Here is a 23,400-nt window from a genome sequence, read left to right on the forward strand (position 1 = left end):
CTGAACTTAGAACCCACTTGAGTTTAGGGCTAATGACCTGAGAGAGACTGGTTAATGGGACTGTTCATATTTTTTTTGTGGCCATTATGTGCTGCCTTGGAGAAGAAAGAAGTAAGGTAGAGAATTAAATGAGGCAAGGGTGGGGCTCAGTCAGGCACACCTGAGGGGATAGGGGGACAATGGTCAAGTCCACCCTCCACATTCCATCCAATTGGACTTGCTCCTTCATCATCTCTCTTCACTCTGGATCTCCTTCTGTTCCCCCAGTAAACAGTGTTCATTTCCCTAATTACTGCTTGTCTTAAATACCACTTTCCCGGGAAGTCTTCACTGACTCACAGGCTAGACTCTGATGGGCTTCTTGGCCACCCTGACTGCCCTCTTCCACAGCACACAGCCCTTGGTCATTATTTATTCAGTCTGTGCCTTTCATGCGTGACCTGGAGTCCCCAAGGCTAGACACATGTCTGTCTCATCTACCTGTCTTGCCTCCTGTGGCTGGCGGAACAAGGTCACACATGGAGAAGCTACATGACACATATCCAGTGCCAACACTAATCATTAGAACTAATCTTTGCTTCTTAGGCTCCCGGAAGCCAAGGCCTAGGACCCACAGTAGCAGCCAGTCTGTGAAGCCGGCAAGAACAGCCAAGAAGACCTGGCTGGTGTAGTTCCGTGGACTGAGGGCCAGCCTGTGAGTCAAAGTGTTGCTGGTTTGATTCCCAGTCAGGGCACATGCCTGGGTGGTGGACTAGGTCCCCAGCAGGGGGCGTGAAAGAGGCAACTACATATTGATATTTCCCTCTTTCTCCTTCCCTTCTCCTGTTTTTAAAAATAAAACCTTTAAAATAACAAACAAACAAACCAACAAACAGAACAGCTGAACCAGTGGCTAGTTTCTTTTCTAGAAGTTTCAAAGACAAATGTGTACATAGTTCCAATCAAATAAACTTCAATGAAGCAGACATTTATCGAGCATTCATGAAGTGCTAGGACCTATCTATTCTGTGTGTTTTTATAATTATTATTTCATTTAATTCTGAAAACAGATATCTTTATATATGTTAAGGCTACAGGGACTTAATTTTTAAAGAAACCCTCAGGTGAATAGGAACATCACACTCACTCCCTGATTCACATTAAGAAATTTAATAGTTATGAGCTTATCTCCCTGGCAGGAGCACCGCTTCTGCCCCTTTACTTCACCCTGCTTGGCCTGGAGCAGATGACCAGTTAGCGAATGACACGTGTACTTCAGTGATGACTAATGACTGACCCTACATACAGCGTCACAACCCAGCAACCTGCGTGGCCCCGCCCTGGTGAACACCTAAGGCTCCGCTCCTCATACGTAACGGGCATCAACGGATCAAAACATGGCTAAAGAAGAACTCAAAGCCCCAGAGCCCATAAATCTAAGTGACCAAGAAATAGCCAAACTTTCAGATGCACAGTTCAAAACAATGGCGATCAGGATGCTCACAGAACTGGTTGATTTTGGTCACAAATTAGAGGAACATATGAAGGTTAAACTAATTGAAATGAAGGGAAATGCACAGGGAACCAATAGTGATGGAAAGGAAACTGGGAATCAAATCAAGGGAGTGGACCAGAAGGAAGAAAAAAATGACCAAACAGAAAAATATGAAGAAACAAGAATTCAAAAAAATGAGGACAGGCTTAGGAACCTCCAGGACATCTTTAAACGCTCCAACATCTGAATTATAGGGGTATCAGAAAGGGAAGAGGAACAGCCACCAGTGGAAAGCTTATTTGAACAAATAATAAAGGAGAACTTCCACAATCTGGCAAACAAAATGGACTTCCAGGAATTCCAGGAAGCTCAGAGAGTCCCAAAAAAGTTGGACCCAAGAAGGAATACACAAAGGCACATCATCATTACATTAGCCAAGATTAAAATGAAGGAGAGAATCCTAGAAGCAGCAAGAGATAAGGGGACCTACAAAGGAGTCACCTACAAAGGAGTTCCCATCAGACTGTCAGCGGATTTCTCAAAGGAGACCTTACAGGCAAGAAGGGGCTAGAAAGAAGTATTCCAAGTCATGAAATCCAGAGACCTACATCCGAGATTGCTCTATCCAGCAAAGTTTTCATTTAGAATGGAAGGACAGACAAAGTGCTTCTCAGATAAGATCAAATTCAAGGAGTTCATCATCATCAAGCCCTTATTATATGAAATGTTAAAGGGACTTATCTAAGAAAAAGAAGATAAAAAAACATGAACAGTGAAAGGACAGCAAACTCACAGTTACTAACAACCACACCTAAAACAAAAGCAAACTAAGAGGACAGCTAGATCAGGAGCAGAACCATAGAAATGAAGATCACATGGAGGATTAGCAACAGGGGAGTGGGAGGAGGAGAAGGGGGGAGAAGGTATAGAAAATAAGTGGCATAGATGGTAGGTAGAAAATAGATAGGGGGGAGGGCAAGAATAGTATGGGAAATATAGAATCTAAAGAACTTGAGACATGTGGTCATAAACTAAAGGGGGGGAATGGTGGGGGAGGGGGTGTGCAGGGTGGAGGAGAATGAAGGGGGAAATAGAACAACTGTAATGACATAATAAAATTAAGAAAAGAAAAAATTTTAATAGTTATTTTGCTGCAGAATAATATGGCTGCCCAGATATGTGCATACAGATGGCCTTTGCCCCTTCTCTTAACTCAGTGACTATGAAACCTTAAAGCACATTACAATTATTGAACAGGGTTGAACCTTAAAAACCATGCACTATAGGAACAATTTCAGAGATTGGCAAAGGTAATTTTTTTACTATAATTTGTTCTCTTGATCCTGCTGACTTTGAAACCTCATTCTCTTATAATTTGCTATGCCTTATGTATAATAACTCAATAAATATGTGTTGAGTGAAAAATAAATACCTCAATTAGAGTCATTTGCTTTCTGTCATAGGTACTCAATAAAACTATTACTGGGAACTTACATGTGCCATGAATTTCAAAATACACAGGTGGAACACAGTCTCCTGGGGACACATCAGAGAGCAGGTAAATTATAAGACAACGGTTCAGGCTACATACAAAAAGGTACAGACACTGAGATGCTGGGAGAAGTCCGGGAATGGTCCCGATAAAGAGAATCACAGGGTGTGACTACAGGGATGCTGGATAAGGGAATAACAGATTAAGGACAAAAAAAAAATCAGTCATCACAACTGCACAGGGTTAAGGACAAAAAAAAACAGTCATTACAACTGCTCTAAGAACTGGCCAAATTTATTGAAAGAATTAAACCTGGGTTTCCCTATGTTCTTCCTGAGCTTAAAGATGACTTCAGCCAGGAGAATGAGCCCTAATGGTGCTAGGCATTTGTAGGCAGTGGCGTAACAAGATGAAAGTTCATGACCAGAAAGCAATAACCTCATTGTCCTGGAAGAAATCTGGGGCTCTCGTGCTTGGTTAGTGGGAAGCCCTTTTCACATCAACCTTATGTTCAGCCCACATACATATACAAGGTGTGCTTTGAATTAGGCAGGTGACTCTGACTGAGATGTGGGTTCGTGCCATGAAAAGTCCTTAGCTGCCCGAGAAGTACTCTCACGTGTTTCTCAAGAGCTCTGTCCCCTGTGACTCTTTGGCCACCCCATACGGCCACTTTGAAGAAACTGGTTCTGGTGCTGACTGATCTTTCAAGAAGTAAGAGTAGGTGATTACAGAACTTGGGGAGTCATCAAAACCTTATTCCTTTTTTGGCTGGCTGAACTGAAGACCTAGGTTCTAAATCACAGCTCTCTTACTTGTGAGGATACCTCCTGCTTATAATACAAGGTAACTCAGAAAAATCAGGGACAATGGTTTTTCACTGGAGAAGCAGCAGCCAATTACTTTTAGAGATCAGACAGAGATTCCAATTAGCACCTTGATGAGTTCGGTAATTTCAAGTTTTAGAAATAGAAAAAAATTAACCAAAATCACAATTGGAGTCATCAGACCCCACATGCAGGTATTGATAGAAAAGAAATAGCTTTTCCTTCCAACCTAATTGATTTGTTTGAGTTTGTGTTGTTGTGTGGTTTCCACTCACTGGTGCAGTAGGAACAGAGAACTTGGCACAGCAAAATGACCAAGGGGCACAGACAGGACCTTTAAGGTGTTTCCACCTTCTTCTACCCCACTTTTCTTCCCCAAGAAAGTGGAGTAGCCCAGTCTGTGTCATGATTCACACACACACACCCAACTCTCTGTATCCAGACAAGTATCGACTCATTCCACAGAAGAAGCTCAGAGTCCGTCATTTCAAATCCAGGCAGTGTCATAGGGTGCCGTACATGTATGTTATAGTGGGATACTGGCATGACTTTGATGGTCATGGTAGCTATAGATCATTCTATTCCTGACCTTGATATGCAAATATCAGTCTTAGAGCCTTTTAAGAATGTTTTGTCAGTTTGATGTTAAAGCTGCTACTTATTGCATATTTTCTATGTGCCAGGCAACAGCCTGAATGCTCCGCATATGATATTTTTTCATTTAGCCCTAATAATATAATAGGCCAGGTATTGTTGCTCTGCCTTTTGTATAGAGGGAAATAGAGCTTAGAGGTTAAATAACTTGCCCAAGGGCACCCAGCCAGTCAGGAGCAGAGCCACGACTCCAAGACTGGTGTGTTTCCAGACCTGAGCACTTTCAGACTCTGTTCCTCTGAAACAAACTTTCCATACTATTCTCCAACAGGGAAATCATTTGTCTCCTGCGGTCATGAGTGATTGTCCGTAGAAACGCATAGAGAGCAAGCTAAATGCCATCTGTTCAGAACACCATGGCAGGGACTTCTGCATTAGTAGCAGGTTGGACCAGGTGGCCTCTGGGGCACCTCCCAACTGATTGTTCCATTTTAGTAAAGAGGTGGCAGATTTTTAAAGCTGAGCTTTGGGACACTGAGTTGGTGGCTACATTAGACCACTGTGGGAGCCATTAGGAAGGGCACAGATGGAAGGAAAAGAAGTGCTCACACAGGGAATTCTTCATTTTTCAGCATGTTCTCCCTGCTCCTAGCCTACTGAAAATGGTCAGCCCTGCAAATAAACTCTTATTCTACTTGGTCTCGTCCTGGCGAATGATTTCATGCCTTGAAAGGAAGTGTGGACCCCCCATTTGAGCTGCAGTGAGATGTCTCTGAATTGTCCTACACTTACTTCCATCTTACTGTTGCTGTATGAGAATACGGCTCCCCCACCAAGCTGAAAGATGTTCTCTAATTTATAAACAAGCAGGGAGAACAGCGGGACAGCACAGCTAGGTCAATTATAATAGCAGATATAAGATGAGCCACCATCCCCAGAGAAAGTCTTCCTTACACCCCAGTCAAAAAATTAAGATTCTGAAAAACAGATGGCCAGGCTCAATGGTAACATCCTCACCTCTTTGTTCCTCCTGACCTAGGTGGAAAAATTAGTTCTTTGTAGCTCCCATAAGTTTTTTTTTTATCCTCGCCCAAGGATACCTTTTATTAATTTTAGAGAGGGAGGAAGGGGGGCAGGGAGAGAGCTAAAAAACATTGATAGGTTGCCTTTCAGATGCTCCCTGACTGGGGATCAAATCTGCAACCTAGGTATGTGCCCTGACCAGGAATCAAACCAGCCACTTTTTTGGTGTACAGGGTGATACTCCAAACAACTGAGCCACCAGGCAGGGATCCATCGGTTTTTACACAGTGAAAGTACATCCATCCATCCATCAATCCATCCATCCATTCATCCGCCCACCCATCTACCGGTCCACCCTCCTGCCCTGTACTATGTCTTCCAGGCACTGTGCTGGGCCCTGGGGCTATAAGAGTGGGGCCTGATGGAAGTGATTCCTGGGGAGGAATCTGTGATTATGACAGAGTGTAAAACAGGCGGTGGTAGGGAAATTTCATGACATAATCTGAGCTCATAACAGGGGCTGTTAACTCACATGTGGTTGTTCAAGGAAAACTTCATGGAAATGGGTAATGTCTGAACAGTCTCCCAAAGGATGAGATGGAATTCTCTAGGCCGAGTACATATGTATGAGATTTGGCAGAGGCCGGTGGGTAGGATGAGGAGCAAGCAGAGTTTCATAGTGTGTATAGGAAATAAATGAGGGAGACAACCAAGTACAGGGCTGGGGGAAAAGAACACCTCCAAGGGGCTTCCACCCACCTCCTCAGACACACATTCAAGGATCTCTGACAGTTTTGCCATTTCTCTTTCTATTCTATGAATACAAATAGCTTTTTAAAATGGCTTTATCTAAATATAACTCGCCTACCATATAATTTACTGATTTAAAATATAAAATTTAATGACTTTAATTATATTTACAGAGTTGTACAACCATTATATAAGTACATTTCACCTCAGAAAGAGACCCCATGCTCCTTCAGCCCAAGGCAATCAAGTGGCCTGCAGAAGTGAAAAAGGCATAATGGTTCTTGGCCACCTACTAAGTCCGGAGACCTACAGTGCTGGGTCGAGGATGGCTTTCCACGTCTGCTGTGGTGGTCAAGCCTGTGTATGTGGTTGTGAGTGGAGCATGGGAGCCAGGGGAGAGGATGGGGGCTTAAGAAACCCTAAATAATCAGTCAGATTCCTCACTTTTAGCTCTAAAATAGGCTCCTGAAAGCAGAGGTCTTTAACTACAAGAGCTGATCTTTTGAGAGAAGGTTCTGTTTTCTGTGTGTTGGTCTATTTGTTAAGCCACAAAAATAAAATGGTAAGGGGAAAAGGGGGTAGAAACACCAAGCATGCATGAGAACGGTTTTTCTACTCAAAAGAGTTCAACAAATAGCCGTCAGAACAAGATCTCAAGGGGGGGCATATTCAAAATTTTGATCTTGCCTATGGCCTAGGGCTCAAAGACGCTGGGCCAAGGAGTACAGGGCCAGCTAACTGGAACTGCAGATAGGTTTTGGGATAGTTCCCAGAACAAAACGGATCATTTCTTAGCTTTAAAGATATCCCCACAGGAAACTAGAGGTGTCAGTGAGAAATCCTAGGTCTTTCTTTGTGGGCAAGGCGTTCAGTTTCTCTAAATGCTAGTTTGTAGTTCTGTGACAGGCACTGGAATGGTATTTTCTTTTTCACTTTGGCCATTCCTCCCATCGAAGGGCCAGGCATGTTTGGCTCACTGTCTCAGAGAAGAAATATGGTGAATGAAAGCAGAGAAAACCAGAGTCTGTGGTGTCTTTGGGGTTTGAAAGGCTTAGCAGATGAGGGGATTGGAAATGACGCATGACATGTTGAGTGAGTGCAAGGTTTCCTCCCTCCTGGACCAGAAAATGCTGACTGCACTTTGGGAGGGGTGAGAAAGACAGAGGCGGGGGTAACAACTGGCACTGGCCAGATACCTGCTCCACTGGCTGAGCCTGGAGAAGGGGAAAAAGTAGAAAAAGAAGTTTACAGTGTTGAATTTATCCCAATATTGGAAAGAGCACAGGAGGGGTGAGAGCCAGGGTAAGACTGACTCATTTGGGTATTCAGGCAGAAGGCTACGCATTGTCTGTGTGGTGTCAGAGCAGAAAAATTATCGAGGGGGCCACGCCGAGAGCACGGAGGCTCTTTGGATGTGAAGGGCCTGGGAAGACAAGATCTAGTGGCAGCTCAGTGGTCACCTGTGATGACGAGGGACCAGAGGAGACAATGAACATCTCACTGCAAATCAGCAGGGACAGAAGATATTTCAAGACTCATACGAGCATGCTCCTTTGTACAAGGCAAGCCCTGGGGAAGTTATTGTGTGTCCCAACTGGTAGTTTATGTGGGTTACACTAGTGGAATATAAGCTAAAGTTAGGCATTAAGTTGCAACAGAAAAATAAAGGTTCTACATCTTGTACATTTGAGTTGTGATTGACACATGTACACATTACCTGCTGTAAAATGCATTGACATATGGCAAATGCACAATATTTGACCTGTCAACCAGTGACTGCTACGGGGACTATGATACACAACACCTTTTTTGTATAGAGCAGAGGTCTGCAAACAACAGCCTCTGGGCCAAATCTGACTCACTCCCTGTTTTTATAAATAAAGTTTTATTGGGACACAGTCATGGCCATTTGTTTTCACGTGGTCTATGGCTGCCTTTAAGCTGTGCAGCCAAGCTGAATAGTGGCGACAGAGATAATGAGGCTGGTGGAACTTAAGATATTTACCCTCTTGCTCTTGATAGAAAATGTTGCCTAACTTCTGGTTTAGAGGCTTAATAGTTTTAGGATACACAAACACACTAATGCACACTCCCCCCAATGTCCTCTGAAACCAGGGAAAGTCACTCTCCCCACTGTTTTCCTTCAAAAGATTTCACTCAACTCAGTTTGACTGATTGATCTGTAGTCAAATCGGTCAATCAGAATACACACATCCTCCATAATACTCAGTTCTTCAGTGCTCCAAGAAATAATATATTTTTCTACAAAAATTCACATTTTCTCCCAGAGAATAAAATAAAGGTAAATATTTTACATTTTCCATCCTGATCATTTTGGTGAAGCTCCAGCATGAAAAGGCCAAATTCAAGTGGATTTCTATTTAAATGAGCTGGCGTAAAAGATGACACATTCCTTTTTTTCTCTGTGGGAACACCAGACGGGCCTAATTAATAAAATGTATCATATCAATCTTCAATTATGCCTCAGTGGGGAGGGAGAATAATGCAGTCTGGAAGCCTTAAAGCCTTGGAGAATGATGTTTTAATTAAATAAACACATTTTCATTTTTGTTTTTCAGAAACAGCTTTAAAAACAAACTATCTGATTTTAAGGGACAAGGCTGAAATGTAAGGACCTTTGTTAATAACATCCTATTTTCCTTTTTAAAAACAGGTATAAGCAGTACATGCCACATCTCTCTCATAGGGTCGGTGTGAAAAGCAAAAAGTATTTAGGAATTTTTTTTATCCTCACTCAAGGACATGCTTATTGATTTTAGAGAGAGTGTGAAGGGAGGAAAGAGTGAGGGACAGAAAGATGGATGTGAGAGAGAAACACTGATTGGTTGTCCCTTGTACGTACGCTAACCAGGGACCAAACCTGCAACCTAGGCATGTGCCTGGATAGGGAATCAAATCTGCAAACTTTCGGTCTACAGCACGATGCTCCAACAAACAGAGCCACATAGGTCAGGGCTTAGGAGACAATTCTGAAAATTACGAAAAACTATGCAAGTAGAAGATGATAAAGTAGCCAAAATAATCTAGTTGGCTATATTTCAAATTTGAATATCATTACCCAAAGGTTTAAAAAAAATCCTTAGTGAAGGGCGGAACACCAAGGGAGAGCAAAGGCAGGGGAGATGTAATTAAACGGAAGGCAGGACTCCAACATGCTCACCTCAACTCCCAGATCCTGGACTCAGCAGTTCCCCTGAAAATTACAGTGACCTGGGTGAAAGGGTGGGCCCTGTGGTTGGGACTCCAAAGCTCCCACTGCTGGAACACTTTAATTAGACAACATATTGCAACCTCAGCCAGTGGAGATGTTATATTTTACCGGACAACCACAGAACCTCTGAGACCTTTGAGTTCATAGAGTCCAGGTTGTAATTGCAAATGTCTCCAGGGATCGGGCAGGGAATGTAACCATAATATATGTCAGAAGTCATTGCAAATAAAGTGACAAATGACAACTGGCCCTCAGACTTCTTGTCAGGGAGACATGAAGAAGTGCCAGGAGCACAAGGGAACATCTATCCATTCTTTCTGAAGGTAACAGCTCTATTTGGAGATTCCTAAGTCTTGCTATGTAACAGTAGGGGTCCAGAAAAGATGTCTCAGTTTTTGAACATTGGGAGCTAATTCAATTTTTTTTTTTGAAAAAAGCACATACACACAATCCATATGCTAATATAAACATCAATGGGCTAACAATGAAAATTTCTGACTCTACCCTTCTGATTTCACTGATGAAGAAACAAGACCAGAGAGAAGTCACTAGGCAGGGGCAACCAGCCAGCTAAGTCCTCCTGCCTCTATATCTTTTTCATTATTGCACTATGCTGGCAGACACACTGCTGTCCTTAGCATTTTGATTACCCACATAAATGTGTAATTGTCCCTAAACATTCCTCACCTTGAGAATATTTTCTCATCTTCATTTCCCTCTTCACCACCATTCCCCCAGGTAGACAGTAAACCATTGCACAAGAGCCTAACAGCAGTTTTGAGGTCAGATCCCACAGTTCTTTTCTGAAGTCTGGGGATGTGAGATGCACTGGTCTCCTTCTCTGGGTAGTCTGAGCATGTAATAAGATCTCTTGCCTTCCTTATTTTCATGGGCATAAATATTGGCTCTAAACTCACTTGTTTTTTTCTTTCTCCATGGCTTTTTGTGAGACATATCTGAACTTTGAGTGGCTGTTGGACTCAGGTTTCAAAGACAACTTAGCAGAATAAGTAAAATCTACCGGAGGGAGCATCAGAGTTATGTTCAGTGAGGTAAAGGAAGCTTAGGGTATATTGGAAGCCATATTCGTTAAAAAGGTAAATCATTTCCTTTATTGCCTTCCCTGCTGTCTGACTGGTCTCAGGTCCATCCCTTAGCATCCTTGTGCCTCAGCTTGTCTGGGATAACATGCCTCACAGGCTCTGGACGAGAGGAGGTGGCCATGCTGAGCATGGCGTTTCCTGTGGTCAGCACGTGGTCATTGTGAGGTGCACCCGAGTGCATACATCATAAATTACATCTTTAAACTCATCCCTACAAATATCACACATAGGCTTATGAGACGGTTTCCGAAGAAGTCTGATTGTGCCTTAATTTTTCCCACTGGAAAACACTGAATAGTTTCAAAGCATTTATTGTATAACAATGAAGGCCTGCTAGGCAGGGTGAGAAACTGGTTAAAAAATAGCTCATGAAGGCTGATATCTGTGATTTGCTTCTAAATACCATGGGGGTGAGAAGGTGAAGTGAAGAAGGTTCACTATGAACTGATCGGTGTTGAATCCGGGGCTCATTATACCATTCTCTCTTCTGTATATGTTCAGATTTTTCCATAACAAACTGCCACACCGCTCACACAGGGAGGGCCCTGGCAGACACTCACAGTCAGGGACGACATTGCTCACTCAGGGCTCCAGACAGCCACTGTCAGCTAGTGGTAGATGAGAGGAAAACTCTTTCCCTTCCGTGCCTGATAAACAGGGAAGGCCATTATGGTCCTTAACTACGTCATCTCTGAGGACCTTGTGGTGTCTTGAGATGATGAGTGTTTAAGATGGCAAATGGTGGTATTTCAGGAAATTGGGCTGAATACGGGAACTTTTTTTTTTTACAGCAAAGATCTAATTAGATTTCTATATGGCAACACACCTAGTTATCTAGTCATATCAAATCCACACGTAAAAATTTCCTTTTCATCATTACATATTAACAGCTCCCTTTTTTACATTCTAAGACAGCTCATGTAATTTTGATGTGTATTTTTATCCGACCTGCATTATCTCCTCGGATGAGGGAGAGCAGATGAAATGCAATGCTGCTAGCTATTCATTTGATCCTTTTTCCTTATTCAGCCAATGCAGCACACAGAGGCTTCTTCTGGGGAGATCCACAGCGTTCTGGGCTAGGGTTTGGGAGACCGCGGTCTACCGGTCAGGTCTGGCCTGAGATCGGCGTGTATGTGGCACATAAGATGAGAACAAGTTTTACGTTTGAAAATGATTAAAATGAAATCAAAAGGATAATATTCTGTGACATGCAAAAGTCATACATTTTGATAGCACTGTCAAAACATATTTAAAGCTTTATTGGTACACAGCCACACCCATTTGTTCACGTGTTTCCTACGGCTGTTTTCAAGCCACAACGGCAGAGTTGAGTAACTGGGACAGAGACCATGTGGCCTAGAGTCTGAAATATTTTCTGTCTGACCCTTTACAGAAAAACTGTCCTGACCCTCATCTTAGTTCGACTCTAAACTCTGTGTCTGTGTGGCCCTATAGAATACCAGCTATATGTAGCTACTGAGCACATGAAATGAATCTAGTGGGACTGAGGAACTGAAGTTTTACTTTTATTTAATTTGCATTAATTTGAGTTTAAATAGGCGCATGTGCCTGGTGGGCTGTATAGTCTTCATCTGTCTATAACGGCAGCTTGGGACCTATTTTGACCTTCAAAGACTACCTCGCCCTGCCATCTCCTTCACCTTCTGACCTTGTCATTTGTCCTGTTTCTCCCCTACAGCTGAACTTCAGGTCACCAAGTGCAGTATCCTACTCTTCCAGATACTCACTTTCCCTGGCATTTCTTCCACATTAAACCCATGATTTCTCCTTCCCTTGCTTCTGAAATTTCTTCCCATCTCTCTTTTTTTGCAAGCTCTTCTTTCTCTGAACTCTAGGCCTTTACTAATCACTTGGCTATGTTTTCTATTTGTAATTGTTTTCCTGACAATAACGTTTAGTCTTGTGCACCAACTGTCACAACTAAGCAGATGGCTTTGGTATCTGAGCCGCACTCCCCGAGTTTAACTGCTTGCTCTGTGTCTCCATTGAAATGACTTGCCCGCACATAACCTCAAGCTCATCTTTTGCCCCTGAGTAATCTCTTTTTTTGTCTTAATTTTCTTGAAAAAGTTTGAGTTTTGAGGCTCATATGCTTGGTGTTACCTTTTAGTTTTCCCTCCTTTATCTGCAGCTGCATTCATGGAGGTGCCCTATTCTATACACTCATACGCAGACAGTCCTTCTCATTCATCCCTCTTCCTGCCTCTAGTCCCACTGCTGTCTTCCCATCATCTGTTTTTTTTTAAAATATTTTATTTATTTATCTTTAGAGGGGAGGGGAAGGGAAGGAGAGAGGGAGAGAAACACCAATTATTCCTTTCCCCCCCCCTATCATAGCTACACCAGCCAAGGCCCATTATCTGTTTTAATGAAAAATTTTAAATAATAACACTAAACAAAACAGTGTGCTGATTAAGAGTGCACACTCAAGCCAGGCTGCCAGAGTTTGGGTCTCAGCTCTCCCTCTGCCCCGGGGCTTTAACCAAGTTGCCTAACCTCCCGGTTCCTCGGTCCCTCATCTAACGTAGTCCTCACCCCAGAGGGCACAAGGTGAGGATTAAATGAATTGAAATGTGTAAGACCCTTAAGCCAGTGCCTGGCAGACAGTAAGTATTTAATGTGTGTTTAGTCAAAACTGTCTTTTCATAAACATAAAAATTATGTTTTGAACATGGTAACAGCTGCTATACACAAGGAAAGGGATGATAACCTTCTACTCAGAATCAGGAAGAACTCCGAGCAAGGAGCCCAATCCCACGTCCAGCTTGCTTCTCTGGGTTCTCATAAGTAACAGCGAGTGTTTGGTGCCCCTGTGGAATAGGTCCGGGTATTTGGACAAACCACGACTTTCACTGGCGACTATTTCCAACGCCTAAGACGCAGAATTGACTGGAATTATCTCTAATCTTAATTTTTGAATCATCTTCCCACCACAGTCCCTGACTCCTGCTTTTCTATCCAGAATCTCCCCTATGCATCATGCAAGAGTATCCTTTCTAAAAACAGCTCTGAGAACTTCTACCAACTGACCACAGAGAGGAGGAGTAAATCCCACCTTTCCGGTCTGGACGGTGGGGCCTACCGCATGCCTGACTCATGCACCATTCCAAGGTCACTCTTGTCTCTATGACCCAGGGATGCTGCTTCATACCACCCTCTCCTTGGAGATCCCAGTGTCACCATCGCTCACGACCAGCTCAACCCCACCTTCCCTGCAACCTTGTGCTCAAATGTCCTTGCCTCTTCTGAGCTTGTGGAATGTGTTGTTTGTCCGTATTTCTTTCTGGTATGGTTACAGCTCTTTCCAGACAGCTTCTTCGTTTAGTGCAGATGCTGAAACTTCAAAAGTTTTGGGAATTCTGTAATGCTTTGCACCTAGAAGGCTATTGATAAATGTGTGTCACTCTGTCCCAAGGAAGCTGAAGGAGAGCTAGCCAGCTGACATTTTAAAACGTTTTATACTTGTGGTAATTTAGATTTATAGAAAAAATAAAGATAGCAGAAACAACTGTATATTTCCCACCCAGCTTCCCCTAATACCCACATCTCACATAATCATGGTACATCTGTCAAGAGTAAGAAATCAACATTGGGACAATATAGTTAACCAACCATGGATTTTATTTGGATTTCGCCAATTCCCTCCTGTATCCTTTTTTATTCAGGATCAAGTGTACATTGCATTCAGTGGCTTGTTTTGAGGTATAAATGAACATGCTACATGAACATGCTATAAAGGAAAGCATGTGGAATTTGGGGATAGAAAATACAGGTTCGAGTCACTTTTTGAAGCACCGTGGTGGTGATTTTGAGAAAAGGCAGACTCTGAGCTTCAGTGTTTCTGTCCATAAAAGAGATACAGCAGACCCCGATGGGTGGTTTGGCTGCCTAGCATCCACTTCCCTGTCCTCACAAGCACCCTAATTTCCTTCTGGGGTCTTCCTCTAAGTACAGCCCAATGGAGCTGTAACCTGGGGCCTATCATCCTTGAGTCAAGGGGTGGGCTTGGAAGCCAGGCTAGGGCAACCCGGTCCCTCCGCCTGGAGTCCGACTCATGAGCAGAAGGACAAGGAGATGGAAACCGGGGGTCCATCCCAGTGGTGGCTTCCCGGTCACACTCTTCTGGTTCCCAGCATTTTTATTTCCTGGACTTCTGAAGCCATCTTGGTTCCTATCTCCACACCTCATGTTCCAGCTTCCTATTGTTTTGGAAGCTTCCCAACATCCTTTTAAAGAAAATCTTCTTCTAGGTAATTAAGTCCAAATGTGTTTCTAATTGTTCACCATCAAAAAACTCTAAGTTCAAGGACAGTTAGAGTAGCTGCTGCTTTTGATGTAAAGATCAAATAAACTAATATCTATGAAAATCCATTATAAACAGTAACTACCATGAATGTCCTAGTTGATAAATCCACTTAGACTAAATCCATTACACCACTCTTACAATTCAACAATGATTTAAATCCCAAATATTTATATGCACCAGCCACAATGCTAAAAATAGCAAATATTTCAAAACAATTACCAAGGCAATTAATTCAAGGCTGAAATGTTCTGCAGAGAGATGGTGGTGAGTGTGTGTGTGTGTGTGTGTGTGTGTGTGTGGGAGAACTGGGAAGGGCTGGGAGGAGTGCCAGCAGAATTTCTCCTGCTCCCTGTAGTGTTTAAATCTCTCTCTTTTGCTCACTAATGTGCTGCAGGGCATATGTGGCCCACATGGCTCTGTAATGATGGTGGTCATCATCTCTTCTCCCTCCACCAGCCAGCGACCTGGTGGTCAGCATGAGGTGAACAGGGCCGGCAGTCATCAGCACTGAGTGGACGGCACATCTCTGTCGTGCTGCCACTGGCCTGGAGTTCCTGTCCACACAACTTGTCAGCAAATACCAATTTATGACACAGGTTGATGCTGAGGGAAAGCAGGGGTCAGGGAATGGCCGTGTGACACATTTTCCTGGACGCAGCTGCCTATTTCACCAGACACATTATCGGCTGTCTTCTTCAATGAGCAGCTTTGGTAACAGTGACATTTTGGGTCCATTCACAGTTGAGAAAAAGAGTCTCCCATAGCTACGTAGTGCTGCGACATACCGTGAGCACAAATTGGCTTTTCTACCACCAATAAACAGCTCCCTCCCCCTTTCTCTTTGTTCTGTGTCATGATTCTTGCTAAATGGTTTTTGAAAAGGAAAAGAAAACATGGAAGGAAAAGATGGGGAGCAAGGAAAGTTTGCTCCACTGTAAAGCTTGTCTTTTAAATTCTGCTGACTAACAGATGGCTTCAACCCAGATCGGAGACCCTGTCGTGGTGCTCCAGACCCCTCCTGCTGGGTGGGAGGGGCTTGTCAAGGGGCTAGAGTTTTGTCAAGTGCTTACTGCCCAGCTTAGTTTCCAGAATTTGGTTTCTGTGTTCCTCAGTCTCTGGCCTGCCCTGCCTTTTCTGTCCAACTTTCTCACTTTGTCACAGTGGTGTATTCCTCTAAATCCATTCCTTTTCTGTGTGCCAGGCAGGTTCCCGGCGACACACATTGTCTGCTGAGGCCTGAGTATATCTGGAGCTGCTGATTGCAACCCAGGTGCCTCTGATGGACAGTCTCTGTGCAGTGAGCTATTAGGAGAATGGGATATCTCTGAAAAATAGACTGCCCCAGAGGGGATCAGACACATTAATAAATCACAGCCACGGCTGTTAAATCCTGACCGAGGCTCACAATGAGAAGAAGACATGGTCAGATTTAAAAAGTGGTCTGGGAAGTCCTCAAGATCCAATTCTCCAGTGGCTTCAGCTTTGATCATAGAATTCCCTAAAGCAGTGTGAATCAGCGATTCAAGCAAAACATGCCCAATTGCTCAAAGGAGTTACTCAAACTGGTTACCCCAAAGCATTGAGATCAAATCACTTGATGGTCCTAAAATGAATTTAATAATCAGCAACAGCTTTGTTCCTTGGACACTTATAAACCTGTTAGCAGCTAGGTGAGCCTTCTACCAAGAGTTGTGGCTGTCCCGTGCTCTGCAGAGACCCTGCTCTAGGATGAAGACAGGTAGGGGCCCGTGATGTATAAGATACTAACCTGCCTAGAGAGACTATCCATCAGGTTTCCACTGCTAAACGAGGCAGTGTCTGTGCTAATTATACAGCAACCTTGGCTTCTATCGGGACTGGAGGGCAATCGGGGAAAGCGGCAGGAGAACAGTGCCTTGCAGATGATCACAGTCCAGACACTCTTGGCGTATATGCCTTATAGAGATTCTGAAAGAAGAACTGACCCCATGAAGGGCAGTCTAGCCTAGAGGTCTTCAGATTTAGACAAATCTAAGTTTAAACAGCAGCTGAGACATTGACTTGTAGCATGACCTTGGATTAATACATTCCTTATCCTCTCTAGGCTTTGGCTTCCTTATCAATGAAATGGGGATAAAAATAATACCTACCTCATAGGATTGTATTGAAGATTAAATGTATGTAAAGTATTTTTGCACAGTGCTCAGTACATAATAGCCACTACTTTTAGTAATACATGGAAGAGTAATATTCTCCCTAAAGTATTTTTCACCCACTTAGAAGACAGAGCATGAAAGTCAATCCTCATGGCATAAAAGAACATCAGCCCAGCTTGACTTCAATTCAGTAAATGTTTGTTAAGTAGCTTCTATGGGAACTGCTTTCTGCCAAGACACTACAGTAAATGACAATATCCCTGTTGTCTTCCCAACTGTACAATAAACTTCTTGACAAGGCAAGCGTGCATGAAGAAAACTTAGGAAGGGTTCCAAGGCAGAGCAGAAGCAAGCTGGAGGCTCTGTGGATGCCAAAATACCAAAATTCCTAGGAGCTATAAAGCAAAAAGCTATTCGTGAGGAGTACTGATGCCCTCCCCACTCGTCTCCCACCATTCCACATCATGCTTCCTCAGACGTCTGGGAAACTGCTAAGGCGTTCTCTCTGACAATATGCCTAATTCCAGTTCCCTCCAGGAGAAAAGCATAAGGAACAAAGAGGATTCTGGGACAAAATTGAATAACACCAATAACTTTCCAGCTCATAACCATCTGTCTCATTTTTTTCCCTACTGTCTTCCATCTTTCCATTTTCATGGCCTTTCACAGGTGTGAGTCTAACTTGTTCTGGTAAGAGTTGCCCTTGGCCAAGCGGCCCATTTGAGTTCCCATTCAGCCAACTTTCTCCACTCTGATATGCTAGAGCAGTCACCTCCGTCCTATCGCTCATTTCCTTCAGCATCCACCCTTTGATACAACGGCTCTTTAAAATCCCACTTGTCAGGTTTGGCCATGTCTACTCCATTGAGAAATATTTTTTTCTCCCTCTTGGCTTTTGTAACTTAACTCCTTTGTCAGCTTCTTTTCTTCCTTCTAGTCCCTAAATGGATATCTTTTTGCTCTTTGTTCTTTGCTTGTCTCTGAAGATGTCATCCACTGCAGCCCCGCGCTCCTGTTCTATTGCTTAACTGGGTACTTTTATTCATCTGGCGCCCTGTTACTTCAAAGAAAACAAACAGCTGAAATTATTCAGCTTTAAGCCCTAACCTTCCTATTTCTCTAGCCACATTCCTATGATTCTTTACATCTTAGATTGGTGTAATCCACTCAATAAATACTGACTGATGGGCTAGAGGCTACTAAATGTGAATGGTCCCTTCTCTCCCAACTACTAGGGGAAAGGAACATCTAAACATAGAAACACAATACAGAGGCATAATTGCTATGATTGTGTTGAAGACTGAAACCAGTTTAAGGATTTAGAGGCACTTTACAGGAGGAAATGATGTCTAAACTGAAACCCCCCCAAATGAGGAGCAGTTATGACAAAAGGTTATGGAAGTGTTCCAGGCAGAGGACTATTCAAAGATCAAGTGGGGAGAGAAAGAATTTGAGAGTCTGGAAGTAAGTTACCATTCCTGGAGTCCATAGTGCAGGAGAGCAAGACAGAGGTCAGGGCATAAAAGACTATTTAGTCCCTAACAAGTGTCTATGACCATGACCACATGGAGGTCCACAGTGTTAGGCTTACTTTCTTATTATCATGTTCTTACTTCATCATCCTTACCCATCTTTCCCCACAAAATGCCATCATCCCTTTTTTTGTGCTAACCTATTATGGTCTGAATTCTAGTGTTTCCCATAAAGAACTCTAAAGTAGTCCATAGTTTGGCAATTCACAATGCTTTACCTGGGAGATTACTCATCCATCCATCTCTCCAATGTGTATTAATGACCCACTGCATGTCCTGTGCTTAGGAGCACACGGAAGTAGACAAAACAGACTTTGTCCCCAGGTTATGAATCTTACAGTTTCTTACAGGAAACAACCAACTAGTAAACAAGCAAGTTACAATTTGTTGTGTTGCTGTTTTTCTAGTTTAGTCTCATCTTTCTGTTTGGTCTCATAATCAATCATAAACTCTTCAAAGTTCTCCTTGAATTAGAATAATTATTTTATGATGTTAAATGTGTCTTTGCATTGGTACTTCGGTTTACCAAACTTGTTAAGAGACCTTCTGAGATGAATCTATTATGATTTTTCTTTTGCAGATAAGGCAAGTGAGCACCAAGAGGCTAGGTGATTTGTTGAAGATCACATGACTAGGAGAGGCAGAGCCTCTTAACTCAGGTCTCTGTGAGTCCAAAGGTCAGGGGGCTGTGTAGCTGCTCAGGTGCTTCATAGTGCTGGCTTGCCCTTCTTGTTAACGAAATTCTCAGGCGGTTGGGTTTTTTGTTGTTGTTGTTGAACGAAGACATTTAGACCTATACCAGGCACAATGAAGGGTATGAAGTTCTACAGTCCAGCAAAATATAATTGTGTGTACAGGGTTACCCATCTTCTCTCTTAGGGTTAACCATGCCAGCTGGCTGATTCATTTGCAGTTTACCTGCCAGTCAACAAGTATTTATTGAGTAACTACTTGTGTTATGCACTGTTAGTCACTGAAGATAAAAAAAGTTGTACTACCTTTATGATGATTTTGGCTTATTGGGGATACAAACATGAATAAAATATGCCTAAAAGTGAATGTACAATGGAAAATGGAAGTAAATGTTATGGAAGAGAAATGGGGGGGGGCTGGAAGAGCTTAGGACACGGGGTGGGGCCTGAGAAAATGAGGCTTCAGCTCAGTGTAGAGTTTAATTAGGCAAAGGGGAGGGAAACTATGAAGTCTTTGATGGAAAGGTCTGTGTTTCACAAGCCCACCTAGCTTATCAACTCAATGCAACCTTACAGAATGAACGATCCCACATTCAGCTATTTCCACAATCTAGTGCAGTTCCCTCATTAGAGCTGAACATCAGTTCCTTTAAGATGTGTCCCTGGCTGTCACTCAGCTGTCCCCACTCGCTGCTGCCACAGACACATGACTTTCTCTTCCATATTTTAACACAGGCTTCAGCACATACCTTCTGCACTGAAATGTGTTGTTTTAATATCTTTTGCCTTCTTGGGGATTCTAAGTTAAACTTCCCATGAAAATGTGTGCTGGAAGAAAGACCTATGGGGAAGGGAGAGGCCGGCATCAGCTTTGCTAAATACCCCATTCACCTGCTGTGTGTGTGTACATTGGGTGTGTATATAAAGAACCTCAGTGCTGATACTGTGCCCAAAGCCACTTCTAAGGGCTTTTAAGTATAAAATTAAGCTTCCCCCAGTCCTGACCCCTAGTACCTTGGAGCTGCAGAGAACCCAGTCCCTACTGACCACAGGATGTCCCCCGTGTCTCTTTGCAGTTGGACAATTTGAATTTCTTTCCACATTTCCAATTTGTTTTGTGCTTTAATATTTGTTGTCCACACTGCATTGTTTGTCTTTATTGTGGTCACTGTATTAAATTTTAAGTTAGCCATGGGATAGCCTGAAGATGCTGTCCTTTTTTGCAGAAGCCAAAAAGATTTTTGCACATATGCAGCTTGATTTGGGAGAAGAGGAGTAAAGCAAGAGCCCATGATTCTGTTTGTTCATTTTTTACTCCTTAAGCAGGAATGTTTTCTAAAGAATCCCTTTCTTGCTACCTGCCCATGTTAGAATCTATTTGACATGTACACTTCTGAGGCCGTCTAAATATGCATTTTATTTATTTTAGAAATTTCCAAGTGCCTGTCACGTCCTACGAGAGGGACTCTACAGACTTACTACTCTTGTTTTTATGCCAGTATGGCCATGGCCACAAAGGATAGACCATGTTATCCATCCTTTTTTAAAGTCAAGTTGATAATCTACATTACCCTTTCTCTTTTTAAAATTATATATCTTTGAATGAGTCAGCAACATGTGTCATATTTAATCCCTCGCAACTAAAGTCCTGGGAAATGTACCAGACAGAAAATGCACTTAGCTTTTCACTCTTTTTATATGTACTTTAAGCAGGTTTTCATTAAATCCAGTGGCAGGGAACATGTTATTTTAGCTACAGTGAACTCCTTCATTACGTAAACCGTCAATTAAATAGAAGCCTGCTGGGATTATATTTTCACCTTCATGACAGCATTAGCCTTGGCTCCTTTATTTGAGGCAATCCATTTTCAGGTGGACAGCTTAGAACCAGAATGTTTTTCATCAGTAACACCAAATTGAGACTATATCAAGAACATGGGTAACTGGGAAACCAATGTTAAACAATCACCGTGATGATCAGTGTGATAGTGTTTCCTGTACTTTGTGCTTGCTCTCCCCGTCATACAGGTGAAAATCCCCGTTTATTGGCATGGCGGCATTCAAGGCTTTCCGCTATCCACTCCTAGCGTACTTCTCCAGCACGCTCTCTTCCCACTCTCTGTCCCAAATGCTCTGTGGGCACCAGCATCACAGTTGTTATTTCACCTCGAGGAAGCTGATGGTGACATTTTTGCAATGAGACATGGGGCACCGCATTGTCACCACACGTCTAACCCATCACGCATGCATGTTCATGCTGTGCCAGTGCCGCCAGCACACGCCTTTTCAACTGTGTTGTCTTGGTACCTTCTACCCAGGCCTGTGCAGTGTTTACTGGGTGAGGTATTCATTGAGGTGGGGAGCAGGATGTACTTATCCCTGCATTCAAATATCTCAGCTTTCCAAAGATATGCTTCCTAGCTGAGTGAATAAAGAACAAGACACTAAACTACTAGAAACCTTGTGGAACCCAGAGAGTATATTTCACCCTTGATTTTTAAAGCAGGATTAGCCTCCCCATTTTGCAATTTAAAGAACAAAACAGGCCCTGGCTGCTGTAGCTCAGTGGATTGAGCGCGGGCCTGCGAACCACACGGTCGCGGTTTGATTCCCAGTCAGGGCACATGCCTGGGTTGCAGGCCAGTTCCCAGCAGGGGACTCACAAGAGGCAACCACACAATGATATTTCTCTCCTTCTCTCCTTCCCTGCCTCTCTAAAAAAGATAAATAAATAAAATCTTAAAAAAAAAAAGAACAAAATGGCAGAGGGGTTAAGTCTGTGGTGCTAAGTGGCAGATTTAGGACTGGACTGTCTGACTCTCATGTCAAGCTTCTTGTAGTCATGATACCAGGCTGGCATGTGAATGGAATAGAAATTACTAATTAATGTTGTAAGGGGCCATCTAGTATCAAAAAGATCACAGGCCTAGGAATCAGGGGTCAAAGTGCTGACCACCTTACTGAGCTGTGTGACTGAGGCAGGTCACTCTTTCTTTCTGGGCCTGGAGTCCCCTGTTCCAACATGACGGGACTGGACCAGGTCACATCCAGGGACCATTAGCATCTTCATGGCCAATGAACGCGCCCCCCCCCCCCCCCCAATTGGCTGCTCCCTCTGTGCAGCCTATAGAATGTTCACTAGGTAGAAACCAGCTGCCAGACTGAACGGTTCCTAAAGCCAGTTTAAATATTTATACCAAGATTTAAAGAAAAACTCTTAATTTTTGCCCCAGAATTTATCTTTGGAATGGAGTTCTCTTTGTTTAGGAAAATACTTTGATATGTAGCCCCAGGGAAAGAGAAAACCCTTCGGGCATGCATGGATCTGCAGGAACCTCCGTTACTGAGCAGATAATGAAACTAAAATGCCTTGGAAAGAATCCAGATATCTGAGGGTTGGGAGTAGAAAGTGAAGAGAGAAGAAAGATGGAAAGACTGCGAGAGAAGACAGAAGGACTGGGTAACATGGCCTGGAGACTTACTGAAACAAAAACATTTGTTATTGAATGAGAGCTGCCTTTCTTTCTCACAACTGCAGTAAAATCTTTTCAGAGCCTTGCATGAGTCGTCCACTGTATGAGATCCAAACTGTAACCACTGTGCCCTTACACAGGTGAAAGAGCTCATGGCTTGCTCAGGAGTGACGTGTGCATGCATGCATGCACGTGCGCGTGTGTGAGGGGGTGATTCAAACCCTAAACATCACGGATTTGTGCATTTATAATTCTCCTGTTCATAGCAATAACTATCTTGCTCTAAAAATATCATCATAGTATGCCAATTTCCTGATAAATGGAAGTTAAGCAACCTGAGGAAGGGAAGTCTTCTTCTTCTTAATTGAATTTATTGGAGTGACATTGGTTTGCAAGACCACACAGTGTGCAACTCAATAAAACACCTGCGCCCTGCACAGTGTGCCCATCACCCCAAGCGAAGTCTCTCTCTGTGTCCATTTATCCCCCCTTTGCCTACTTCCATGTACCTGCACCTCTTTCCCTCTGGCTGTTACCACACTGTTGTCTGTGGTACACACACACACACATACACACATGATGTTTTTTGCTTAATCCCCTCACCTTCTCCCACCCAGCCCCCAACCCTCCTCCCCTCTGACAGCTGCCAGGCTGCTTCATGTATCCATGTCTCTCTTTCTATTTTTTGTCAGTTTATTTTGTTCACCAGATTCCATATATGAGATGTGCACAAAAGTGGTATA

At 43.1% G+C, this 23,400-nt stretch overlaps 1 protein-coding gene across 3 annotated transcripts in view; it reads right to left on the reverse strand.

Annotated features, from left to right (window-relative positions):
- SGCD (sarcoglycan delta) overlaps positions 1-23,400 on the reverse strand; it is a 492,701-nt gene that overhangs the window by 44,659 nt on the left and 424,642 nt on the right. The gene's annotated exons all lie outside the window — the stretch shown is intronic.

The sequence above is a fragment of the Artibeus jamaicensis genome, unplaced genomic scaffold (assembly GCF_021234435.1).
Source record: "Artibeus jamaicensis isolate MK-2021 breed Jamaican fruit bat unplaced genomic scaffold, CSHL_Jam_final contig_432, whole genome shotgun sequence".
Lineage (NCBI taxonomy): Eukaryota > Metazoa > Chordata > Mammalia > Chiroptera > Phyllostomidae > Artibeus > Artibeus jamaicensis.